The 12,163-nt window shown below is 47.2% G+C and overlaps 1 long non-coding RNA gene across 3 annotated transcripts in view; it reads right to left on the bottom strand.

Annotated features, from left to right (window-relative positions):
* The window catches only part of LOC308186609, a 64,220-nt gene extending 52,572 nt beyond the window's left edge, over positions 1–11,648 (bottom strand). Inside the window, exons 1-2 of one of the 3 annotated variants that reach the window (XR_013944134.1) lie at positions 11,256–11,648; positions 6,622–6,723 (exon numbers count right to left, since the gene is read on the bottom strand). This is a non-coding gene — a long non-coding RNA (uncharacterized lncRNA). Of the gene's footprint in view, positions 1–6,621; positions 7,016–11,255 lie in introns of those variants that run through there. The other 2 variants (XR_013944135.1, XR_013944136.1) reach the window with 2 other exon arrangements.
* Positions 11,649–12,163: the final 515 nt, after the last annotated feature.

Here is a 12,163-nt window from a genome sequence, read left to right as displayed (position 1 = left end):
AGAGGCTCCTGTGCGACGGCAAAGGAGCTGAGTGTGTAGCTTCCGCTTAGTATGATTATTGATAGCAGGATTATGGCCAGTGTCACTTCGTATGAAATGGTCTGTGCTACTGCCCGTAGGGCTCCGATTAGTGCGTATTTTGAGTTCGAGGCTCAGCCTGATCATAGGACTGAGTAGACGGCTAGGCTTGACATGGCTATTAGGAAGAGAACTCCGAGGTTTAGATCTGCTAGGGGAAATGGGAGTGGTAGTGGTGCTCAAGTGGTGAGGGCTAGGACAAGGGCTAGTATTGGTATCAGAATGAATAGAAGTGGGGAAGAGGTAGAGGGTCGGATGGGCTCTTTGGTAAATAGTTTCAGTCCGTCCGCAAATGGTTGAAGTAGGCCAAAAGGCCCGACAACGTTAGGGCCTTTGCGGGATTGTATGTAGCTTAGGATTTTCCGTTCTGCTAGGGTTAGGAAGGCTACGGCAATCAGGATTGGGATGATGTATAGGAGGGATATAACGAGGCAGCTTAGTGTTGTTATTTGAATCATGGGTGAAGCTAGGGAGAGGATTTGAACCTCTGGGGAAAGGGCTTAAGCCTTCTGCACTTGCCGGGCTCTGCCACTCTAGCTGGTCCTTTTCTAGGATTGAAAGTGGTGGGGGAAGGCCCTCTTCACGGTTTAGTTGGTTTCACTGCTTAGAGGGGGGGGGCGTGCTTGTGGTATTGGCCCCACTTTCCCGGTCCTTTCGTACTGGGGAGAGTGTGTCATAGATAGAAACCGACCTGGATTGCTCCGGTCTGAACTCAGATCACGTAGGACTGTTAATCGTTGAACAAACGAACCCTTAATAGCGGCTGCACCATTAGGATGTCCTGATCCAACATCGAGGTCGTAAACCCCCCTGTCGATATGGGCTCTTGAGGGGGATTGCGCTGTTATCCCTGGGGTAGCTTGGTCCATTAATCAATTATATTGGGTCTGGTCACTGTTAGCACTTTGAGGGGTAGCTCTAGGTAAAGAGGTATGGTCTTGTTTTTGGAGGATTTGTTCTCCTCCAAGGTCGCCCCAACCGAAAAATATCGACCAGGCTCTGCGATGGTAGTGGCCCCAGTGGGGTTGATTGAGGATTCGCGGTGGTCGTTGATTTTTAAGTTCCACAGGGTCTTCTCGTCTTATGTTCACATCCCCGCTTTTGCACGGGGAGATCAATTTCACTGATTATCTGTGAGAGACAGTTAAGACCTCGTTTAGCCATTCATACAAGTCTCGATTTATGGGACAATTGATTGCGCTACCTTTGCACGGTTAGGATACCGCGGCCGTTAAACCTAAGTCACCGGGCAGGCATCACCTTCAATACTTGTTTAATTTGCTGAAGGCTATGTTTTTGGTAAACAGTCGGGCCTTATTAATTTGCCGAGTTCCTTTCACAGATTTTAATCGCTCTTATAGGCGCTCCTGAGTCGGGTTAACAGGGTTAGTTAATACGTGGTCTTGTAGGGGTTTTTGTATCTGTCTAGGTCTGTTAATAATGTTTCTATGTAAGCTTGCGCCGTTAGAGGGGTGTGGCCCTGAGTTACTTATTTTAGCATTAATTCTCCTATATTCATAGGTTGACCTGTTTGTGATAAGGGAATCATCTTATTTTGGTATTTTTAGGTGGTGGAGCTTTGACGCACTCTTTTTTGATGGCTGCTTTAGGGCCCACGGTAGGATCAGTAGTAAGAATTATCCGCTAGTCGAGGTTGTGTCCTTTTTTAATGGAGCTGTCCCTCCATTAAATAGCTCTTAATCATCTCATTAGGGTTCAGGATGTCCGGTAGGGAGGATTAAGGGGGAACTTAGATTCGTTTCACAGGTAACCAGCTATCACCCAGCTCGGTTGGCTTTTCACCTCTACTGACAAGTCATCCCACTCTTTTGCAACAGAGACGGGTTCGCTCTCTTTAACTGCTTGAAAGTAGCTCGCTTGGGTTTCGGGGGGGCAAACTTTAGTTCACTTTGCTTGGTTGTTCTCGCTAAACCATGATGCAAAAGGTACAAGGGTTGATCTTTGCTGTCTGTCGCTTTGATTGTTTCACTGCTATTTCATCTTTCCCTTACGGTACTGGGGTCTCTATCGCGTCTAAGTGTCTTTTCTATCGCCTATACTAAGACTGTAAAATGCTTTAGTTTAATTAGTTTAGTAAATTCTTTAGTTTTGGTGTACTATTTGTGTGGTTGAGCTAGAGGGGGGGCTTCAAGACGATCCGGTCTAGTAGATATCTTTCAGGTGTAAGCTGAGTGCTTTGGTGTTATAGCTACGTCTTGATATTCTAAGTACACCTTCCGGTACACTTACCTTCTTACGACTTACCTCATCTTCAGCGTATTTATGGTATTAGTTATGTGGGATGTGGCTTTTGAGGAGGGTGACGGGCGGTATGTACGTGCCCCAGGGCCGGCTTAAAGTAGGCTCTATTGTCCCACTTTACTGCTAAATCCGCCTTCCAGAAGTGGTTTCACGCTTCTTTCCGTGTGCCCTATGAATAGGGAATGTAGCCCATTTCTTCCACTCCATAGGCTATACCTTGACCTGTCTTATTAGCGGGGTGCTATTGTGTCCACTGTTGTGCTCTCATTCGAGGTGGGCTGGCGACGGCGGTATGTAGGCTGTGTTGGCAAGGGGTGGTTGGGTTAATCGGGGATTATCGATTGTAGAACAGGCTCCTCTAGGTGGGTTTGGGGCACCGCCAAGTCCTTAGAGTTTTAAGCGTTTGTGCTCGTAGTTCTCTGGCGGATACTTCGGTAAAGTAAGTATCAAGATTTAGGGCCAGGCATAGTGGGGTATCTAATCCCAGTTTGGGCCCTGGCTTTCGTGGGTTTAAATCAGTCGTTAGTTCCTAAGATCATCTTAATGGTGTGTTTAGGTGCATCTTGGGCTTATGACAGCTCAGTTGCATTTTGATCTTAGTTAGCTAGGATAGGCATTTTACCACTCTTTACGCCGTGTCAATAGGACGGTTGATTTGGGTTTCTTGTATGACCGCGGTGGCTGGCACAAGATTTACCAACCCTTGAAGTTAGGCTGTTGCTATAACTAAGTCAAGTTTGCACTCATTGCTTAATGTTAATTACTGCTGAATACCCGTGGGGGCGTGGCTTAGCGAGGCGTCTTGGGCTACTACTTGGGTGTGCCTGATACCCGCTCCTCAAGGCCTGTATGGGGGTAGGTGGTCGAGGGCGTTTACACTGGGGCGCGGATACTTGCATGTATATATTTAGCAAAAACCAACCGTAAGGTTAGGACTAAGTCTTTTGTCCGCAGGCATGTTTTATGCCATCTTGGCAACTTCAGTGCCATGCTTTGTGTTAAGCTATGTGGACGGGGGTGTGGTTAGCTGATAGTTGAGTGGTGAGTGAGAGTGAAGTATATGAAATTATTGCTTGTGTTTACTATTTTTAGTACTGGAGTTTCTCTAATAAGTTTAAGTTATTTTGTATGTGTTTGTGTGTATATGTACATCGTTCCGATGATGTCATGGAAGGGATGATTAATGGAGTTTTAGAGGTAGTTTGCTGGGATTGGGCGATGAAGGTTTATGCTACATGGTGGTTAGCGAAAGTTTACTGGTTTAGTTTGTGAAGCGCAGGGGTTGCGCTTAATGATTTGTTGTTTTGTGCTATGTCCAACGAGCATTCATCCAATAGCCCCATTTAACCCGGAGGGTGGAGGTAACATTAACTGAATGTGGTCAAAGTGCATCAGTGTCAGGATGATTCCCCATATACGCCAACCGTCTCATCGAGGGACCCTTGAAATATAGGATAGGCCGTGAGGCAGGTGTGTCCAGGCTTAGATTGTGGGACCCCCGAGATCACTGGGAATAGCCACCTGTGAGGTAACCCCGGAAAAAATAAGAGGAACCAGAGGCGCCAAAAAGCTGGAACATGCCGCGATTACGCATTGAGAAGGTGAAAGTACTCACAGATGCCACTTTGAAGGGCAAGGAGGGGTGAGTGAACCCAATGGATGGCCCTGACCGAGGAACCAGAGGCGCAAAAATGTGAGGAGGGCGAGGGGTTTAGGGGGAACGTATGGGCCTGAAGCTAGTCATACCGGACATTATGTGCAACGGGTTGCTGATTTCACGTGAGGAGTACGATTAATAAATCCGTCTGATACGAACTGCATGAGATATGTGGTGGAGAGTTGTTGTTGGAGCATGTCCTGTGAGCATTCATTAAAATGGGGTCTTGTTATGCGCTTGAGTGGAGTTGTATTGGGTGTTGTGGGGTATGGTCCTAGAACATTCATGCCGGGTGGTTTGGTAGGAGTGTGTTTAAGGGTTTAATGGCCGTGTACATGTATGGGTTTAGCACCTGCTTATAAGATAGTCCGTATATAATGTATATTACTGGTACTATAGTATGTATGTATATGGGGTATATAAATTTATGCACGAATATGCATAACCAAATACCCCCGCCTCGGGGGGGGAGGGGGGGGGGGGTTAAGCATAATGGCATAGATGGGGTAGAATTATTGGGGGCTTGCGGTTAGTTCCTGTAGTTGAGAACAATGGCGGCTTTTCGAGCCGCAGGCCTCGGGTAGTGTCCGGGCAGGAATAATGACTTATTTTATGTTTTTTTTAGGGATTTGCTTTGCGGTGGGTGTTTTGGGTGTGGCGTCGAATCCTTCGCCGTATTATGGGGTTGTTGGTTTGGTGTTAGCGTCTGTGGCGGGGTGCGGGTGGTTGCTGGGCCTTGGGGTTTCGTTCGTGGCTTTAGTGCTGTTTATGGTGTATTTGGGGGGTATGCTGGTGGTGTTTGTTTATTCAGTAGCTTTAGCAGCGGAGCCTTTCCCTGGGGCTTGGGGGGATTGACGGGTGATTGGATGTGCAGTAGCGTTTGTGGCAATTGTTTTTGGGGGGTTGGTGTTTGGGGGGTTTATGGGGGCTTGGAAGTTCGGGGTTTCTACTGTGAATAATGTTGGGGTGTTTGTTGTTCGGTCGGATTTTAGTGGAGTTTCCATGTTTTATTCACATGGGGCAGGGATGTTTTTAGTGGCGGGTTGGGGGCTGTTGTTGACTTTGTTTGTTGTATTGGAGCTTGTGCGGGGGTTGTCGCGGGGTGCTATTCGGGCGGTTTAGGGGTTAGGGTCAGAGAATAGTTTATTGAAAATGCCAGCTTTGGGAGCTGGAGATAAAGGTTTGAGTCCTTTTTTTCTGAGTTTGGGGTACTCTAAGAAGTGGTAAGTCTTCAATCTTTGGTTTACAAGACCAATGTTTTTATAAACTATTAGAGTATTTAGCAGTTGAGTATTTTGTTTTCTAGGGCGCTTGCGGCGGGGAGGAGAAATAGGAGGATAGTGAAGTAGGCGATTGAAGCGAGTTGGCCGATGATGATGAATGGGTGTTCGACGGGTTGGCTTCCTACTCATGTTAGGACGAGGAGGTCGGCGACTAGTACTCAGAATAGGAGCTGGGAGAGTGGTCGGAATGTTATTGCTCGTTGTTTTGATTTGTGCAGGAATGGGATTAGGAATAGGATCAGTACGGAGGCGGCCAGTGCTAATACGCCTCCTAGTTTATTTGGGATTGAACGTAGGATGGCGTAGGCGAATAGGAAGTATCATTCTGGCTTGATGTGTGGTGGGGTTACTAGCGGGTTTGCTGGGGTGAAGATTTCTGGGTCTCCCAGGAGGTTAACCGCTCATGCTTCTTTCTTATGAGACGTTAGTAAACCAATTACATAGCCTTGTCAAGACTAAATCACAGGTAAAAATCCTGTACATCTCATGTGGCCAACCACTCCCAACTAGGATTCCAAGACGCCTCATCACCCATCATAGAAGAACTCGTTGAATTCCACGACCACGCCCTAATCGTTGCCCTAGCTATCTGCAGCCTAGTTCTCTACCTTTTAGCCCACATACTAACAGAAAAACTCTCGTCCAATGCTGTAGACGCCCAAGAAGTAGAGCTGATCTGGACAATCCTACCTGCTATCGTCCTGGTACTCCTCGCCCTCCCATCCCTACAAATCCTCTACATAATGGACGAAATCGACGAACCAGACCTCACCCTAAAAGCCATCGGCCACCAATGATACTGAAGCTACGAATACACAGACTTCAAAGACCTATCATTCGACTCCTACATAGTGCCCACCCCAGACTTACCCAACGGCCACTTCCGACTGCTAGAAGTTGACCACCGCGTAGTTATCCCAATAGAATCCCCCATCCGCGTGATCATTACTGCAGGAGACGTACTCCACTCCTGAGCAGTCCCAACGCTCGGAGTTAAAACAGACGCAATCCCAGGCCGACTAAACCAAACTTCATTCATTACCACCCGGCCTGGGATTTTTTACGGACAATGCTCAGAAATTTGCGGGGCTAATCACAGCTACATACCCATTGTAGTAGAATCAACCCCACTCCCACATTTCGAGGCCTGATCGTCCCTTCTATCATCATCCTAATCATTAAGAAGCTATGCAACAGCACTAGCCTTTTAAGCTAGCCAAAGAGGGACTTCCCCCTCCTTAATGATATGCCACAGCTTAACCCCGCACCATGATTTTCAATCATAATTATAACCTGATTAACCCTAGCACTCCTCATCCAACCAAAACTACTAGCCTTCACCACAACCAACTCCCCATCAAATAAGACCTCCCTCACTACCAAACCCACACCATGATCCTGACCATGAACCTAAGCTTCTTTGACCAATTTTCCAGCCCCAATCTATTTGGCATCCCCTTAATCCTACTATCCCTACTCTTCCCAGCCCTACTATTCCCGTCCCCAAACAACCGATGAGTCAACAACCGCCTTTCTACTATCCAAACATGACTCCTTCACCTAATCACAAAACAACTAATAGTCCCACTCAACAAAAATGGCCACAAATGAGCCATAATATTTACATCCCTAATAATCATACTTCTTACAATCAACCTTCTAGGCCTCCTTCCATATACATTCACCCCAACCACCCAACTATCTATGAACATAGCCCTAGCCTTCCCACTATGGCTCGCCACACTACTAACAGGCATGTTTAACCATGTACGTGCCCCAGGGCCGGCTTAAAGTAGGCTCTATTGTCCCACTTTACTGCTAAATCCGCCTTCCAGAAGTGGTTTCACGCTTCTTTCCGTGTGCCCTATGAATAGGGAATGTAGCCCATTTCTTCCACTCCATAGGCTATACCTTGACCTGTCTTATTAGCGGGGTGCTATTGTGTCCACTGTTGTGCTCTCATTCGAGGTGGGCTGGCGACGGCGGTATGTAGGCTGTGTTGGCAAGGGGTGGTTGGGTTAATCGGGGATTATCGATTGTAGAACAGGCTCCTCTAGGTGGGTTTGGGGCACCGCCAAGTCCTTAGAGTTTTAAGCGTTTGTGCTCGTAGTTCTCTGGCGGATACTTCGGTAAAGTAAGTATCAAGATTTAGGGCCAGGCATAGTGGGGTATCTAATCCCAGTTTGGGCCCTGGCTTTCGTGGGTTTAAATCAGTCGTTAGTTCCTAAGATCATCTTAATGGTGTGTTTAGGTGCATCTTGGGCTTATGACAGCTCAGTTGCATTTTGATCTTAGTTAGCTAGGATAGGCATTTTACCACTCTTTACGCCGTGTCAATAGGACGGTTGATTTGGGTTTCTTGTATGACCGCGGTGGCTGGCACAAGATTTACCAACCCTTGAAGTTAGGCTGTTGCTATAACTAAGTCAAGTTTGCACTCATTGCTTAATGTTAATTACTGCTGAATACCCGTGGGGGCGTGGCTTAGCGAGGCGTCTTGGGCTACTACTTGGGTGTGCCTGATACCCGCTCCTCAAGGCCTGTATGGGGGTAGGTGGTCGAGGGCGTTTACACTGGGGCGCGGATACTTGCATGTATATATTTAGCAAAAACCAACCGTAAGGTTAGGACTAAGTCTTTTGTCCGCAGGCATGTTTTATGCCATCTTGGCAACTTCAGTGCCATGCTTTGTGTTAAGCTATGTGGACGGGGGTGTGGTTAGCTGATAGTTGAGTGGTGAGTGAGAGTGAAGTATATGAAATTATTGCTTGTGTTTACTATTTTTAGTACTGGAGTTTCTCTAATAAGTTTAAGTTATTTTGTATGTGTTTGTGTGTATATGTACATCGTTCCGATGATGTCATGGAAGGGATGATTAATGGAGTTTTAGAGGTAGTTTGCTGGGATTGGGCGATGAAGGTTTATGCTACATGGTGGTTAGCGAAAGTTTACTGGTTTAGTTTGTGAAGCGCAGGGGTTGCGCTTAATGATTTGTTGTTTTGTGCTATGTCCAACGAGCATTCATCCAATAGCCCCATTTAACCCGGAGGGTGGAGGTAACATTAACTGAATGTGGTCAAAGTGCATCAGTGTCAGGATGATTCCCCATATACGCCAACCGTCTCATCGAGGGACCCTTGAAATATAGGATAGGCCGTGAGGCAGGTGTGTCCAGGCTTAGATTGTGGGACCCCCGAGATCACTGGGAATAGCCACCTGTGAGGTAACCCCGGAAAAAATAAGAGGAACCAGAGGCGCCAAAAAGCTGGAACATGCCGCGATTACGCATTGAGAAGGTGAAAGTACTCACAGATGCCACTTTGAAGGGCAAGGAGGGGTGAGTGAACCCAATGGATGGCCCTGACCGAGGAACCAGAGGCGCAAAAATGTGAGGAGGGCGAGGGGTTTAGGGGGAACGTATGGGCCTGAAGCTAGTCATACCGGACATTATGTGCAACGGGTTGCTGATTTCACGTGAGGAGTACGATTAATAAATCCGTCTGATACGAACTGCATGAGATATGTGGTGGAGAGTTGTTGTTGGAGCATGTCCTGTGAGCATTCATTAAAATGGGGTCTTGTTATGCGCTTGAGTGGAGTTGTATTGGGTGTTGTGGGGTATGGTCCTAGAACATTCATGCCGGGTGGTTTGGTAGGAGTGTGTTTAAGGGTTTAATGGCCGTGTACATGTATGGGTTTAGCACCTGCTTATAAGATAGTCCGTATATAATGTATATTACTGGTACTATAGTATGTATGTATATGGGGTATATAAATTTATGCACGAATATGCATAACCAAATACCCCCGCCTCGGGGGGGGAGGGGGGGGGGGTTAAGCATAATGGCATAGATGGGGTAGAATTATTGGGGGCTTGCGGTTAGTTCCTGTAGTTGAGAACAATGGCGGCTTTTCGAGCCGCAGGCCTCGGGTAGTGTCCGGGCAGGAATAATGACTTATTTTATGTTTTTTTTAGGGATTTGCTTTGCGGTGGGTGTTTTGGGTGTGGCGTCGAATCCTTCGCCGTATTATGGGGTTGTTGGTTTGGTGTTAGCGTCTGTGGCGGGGTGCGGGTGGTTGCTGGGCCTTGGGGTTTCGTTCGTGGCTTTAGTGCTGTTTATGGTGTATTTGGGGGGTATGCTGGTGGTGTTTGTTTATTCAGTAGCTTTAGCAGCGGAGCCTTTCCCTGGGGCTTGGGGGGATTGACGGGTGATTGGATGTGCAGTAGCGTTTGTGGCAATTGTTTTTGGGGGGTTGGTGTTTGGGGGGTTTATGGGGGCTTGGAAGTTCGGGGTTTCTACTGTGAATAATGTTGGGGTGTTTGTTGTTCGGTCGGATTTTAGTGGAGTTTCCATGTTTTATTCACATGGGGCAGGGATGTTTTTAGTGGCGGGTTGGGGGCTGTTGTTGACTTTGTTTGTTGTATTGGAGCTTGTGCGGGGGTTGTCGCGGGGTGCTATTCGGGCGGTTTAGGGGTTAGGGTCAGAGAATAGTTTATTGAAAATGCCAGCTTTGGGAGCTGGAGATAAAGGTTTGAGTCCTTTTTTTCTGAGTTTGGGGTACTCTAAGAAGTGGTAAGTCTTCAATCTTTGGTTTACAAGACCAATGTTTTTATAAACTATTAGAGTATTTAGCAGTTGAGTATTTTGTTTTCTAGGGCGCTTGCGGCGGGGAGGAGAAATAGGAGGATAGTGAAGTAGGCGATTGAAGCGAGTTGGCCGATGATGATGAATGGGTGTTCGACGGGTTGGCTTCCTACTCATGTTAGGACGAGGAGGTCGGCGACTAGTACTCAGAATAGGAGCTGGGAGAGTGGTCGGAATGTTATTGCTCGTTGTTTTGATTTGTGCAGGAATGGGATTAGGAATAGGATCAGTACGGAGGCGGCCAGTGCTAATACGCCTCCTAGTTTATTTGGGATTGAACGTAGGATGGCGTAGGCGAATAGGAAGTATCATTCTGGCTTGATGTGTGGTGGGGTTACTAGCGGGTTTGCTGGGGTGAAGATTTCTGGGTCTCCCAGGAGGTTAACCGCTCATGCTTCTTTCTTATGAGACGTTAGTAAACCAATTACATAGCCTTGTCAAGACTAAATCACAGGTAAAAATCCTGTACATCTCATGTGGCCAACCACTCCCAACTAGGATTCCAAGACGCCTCATCACCCATCATAGAAGAACTCGTTGAATTCCACGACCACGCCCTAATCGTTGCCCTAGCTATCTGCAGCCTAGTTCTCTACCTTTTAGCCCACATACTAACAGAAAAACTCTCGTCCAATGCTGTAGACGCCCAAGAAGTAGAGCTGATCTGGACAATCCTACCTGCTATCGTCCTGGTACTCCTCGCCCTCCCATCCCTACAAATCCTCTACATAATGGACGAAATCGACGAACCAGACCTCACCCTAAAAGCCATCGGCCACCAATGATACTGAAGCTACGAATACACAGACTTCAAAGACCTATCATTCGACTCCTACATAGTGCCCACCCCAGACTTACCCAACGGCCACTTCCGACTGCTAGAAGTTGACCACCGCGTAGTTATCCCAATAGAATCCCCCATCCGCGTGATCATTACTGCAGGAGACGTACTCCACTCCTGAGCAGTCCCAACGCTCGGAGTTAAAACAGACGCAATCCCAGGCCGACTAAACCAAACTTCATTCATTACCACCCGGCCTGGGATTTTTTACGGACAATGCTCAGAAATTTGCGGGGCTAATCACAGCTACATACCCATTGTAGTAGAATCAACCCCACTCCCACATTTCGAGGCCTGATCGTCCCTTCTATCATCATCCTAATCATTAAGAAGCTATGCAACAGCACTAGCCTTTTAAGCTAGCCAAAGAGGGACTTCCCCCTCCTTAATGATATGCCACAGCTTAACCCCGCACCATGATTTTCAATCATAATTATAACCTGATTAACCCTAGCACTCCTCATCCAACCAAAACTACTAGCCTTCACCACAACCAACTCCCCATCAAATAAGACCTCCCTCACTACCAAACCCACACCATGATCCTGACCATGAACCTAAGCTTCTTTGACCAATTTTCCAGCCCCAATCTATTCGGCATCCCCTTAATCCTACTATCCCTACTCTTCCCAGCCCTACTATTCCCGTCCCCAAACAACCGATGAGTCAACAACCGCCTTTCTACTATCCAAACATGACTCCTTCACCTAATCACAAAACAACTAATAGTCCCACTCAACAAAAATGGCCACAAATGAGCCATAATATTTACATCCCTAATAATCATACTTCTTACAATCAACCTTCTAGGCCTCCTTCCATATACATTCACCCCAACCACCCAACTATCTATGAACATAGCCCTAGCCTTCCCACTATGGCTCGCCACACTACTAACAGGCATGTTTAACCATGTACGTGCCCCAGGGCCGGCTTAAAGTAGGCTCTATTGTCCCACTTTACTGCTAAATCCGCCTTCCAGAAGTGGTTTCACGCTTCTTTCCGTGTGCCCTATGAATAGGGAATGTAGCCCATTTCTTCCACTCCATAGGCTATACCTTGACCTGTCTTATTAGCGGGGTGCTATTGTGTCCACTGTTGTGCTCTCATTCGAGGTGGGCTGGCGACGGCGGTATGTAGGCTGTGTTGGCAAGGGGTGGTTGGGTTAATCGGGGATTATCGATTGTAGAACAGGCTCCTCTAGGTGGGTTTGGGGCACTGCCAAGTCCTTAGAGTTTTAAGCGTTTGTGCTCGTAGTTCTCTGGCGGATACTTCGGTAAAGTAAGTATCAAGATTTAGGGCCAGGCATAGTGGGGTATCTAATCCCAGTTTGGGCCCTGGCTTTCGTGGGTTTAAATCAGTCGTTAGTTCCTAAGATCATCTTAATGGTGTGTTT

The sequence above is a fragment of the Anser brachyrhynchus genome (genome assembly GCF_964034855.1).
Source record: "Anser brachyrhynchus genome assembly, contig: SCAFFOLD_72, whole genome shotgun sequence".
Lineage (NCBI taxonomy): Eukaryota > Metazoa > Chordata > Aves > Anseriformes > Anatidae > Anser > Anser brachyrhynchus.
This window is presented reverse-complemented; position numbering and strand designations above follow the sequence as displayed.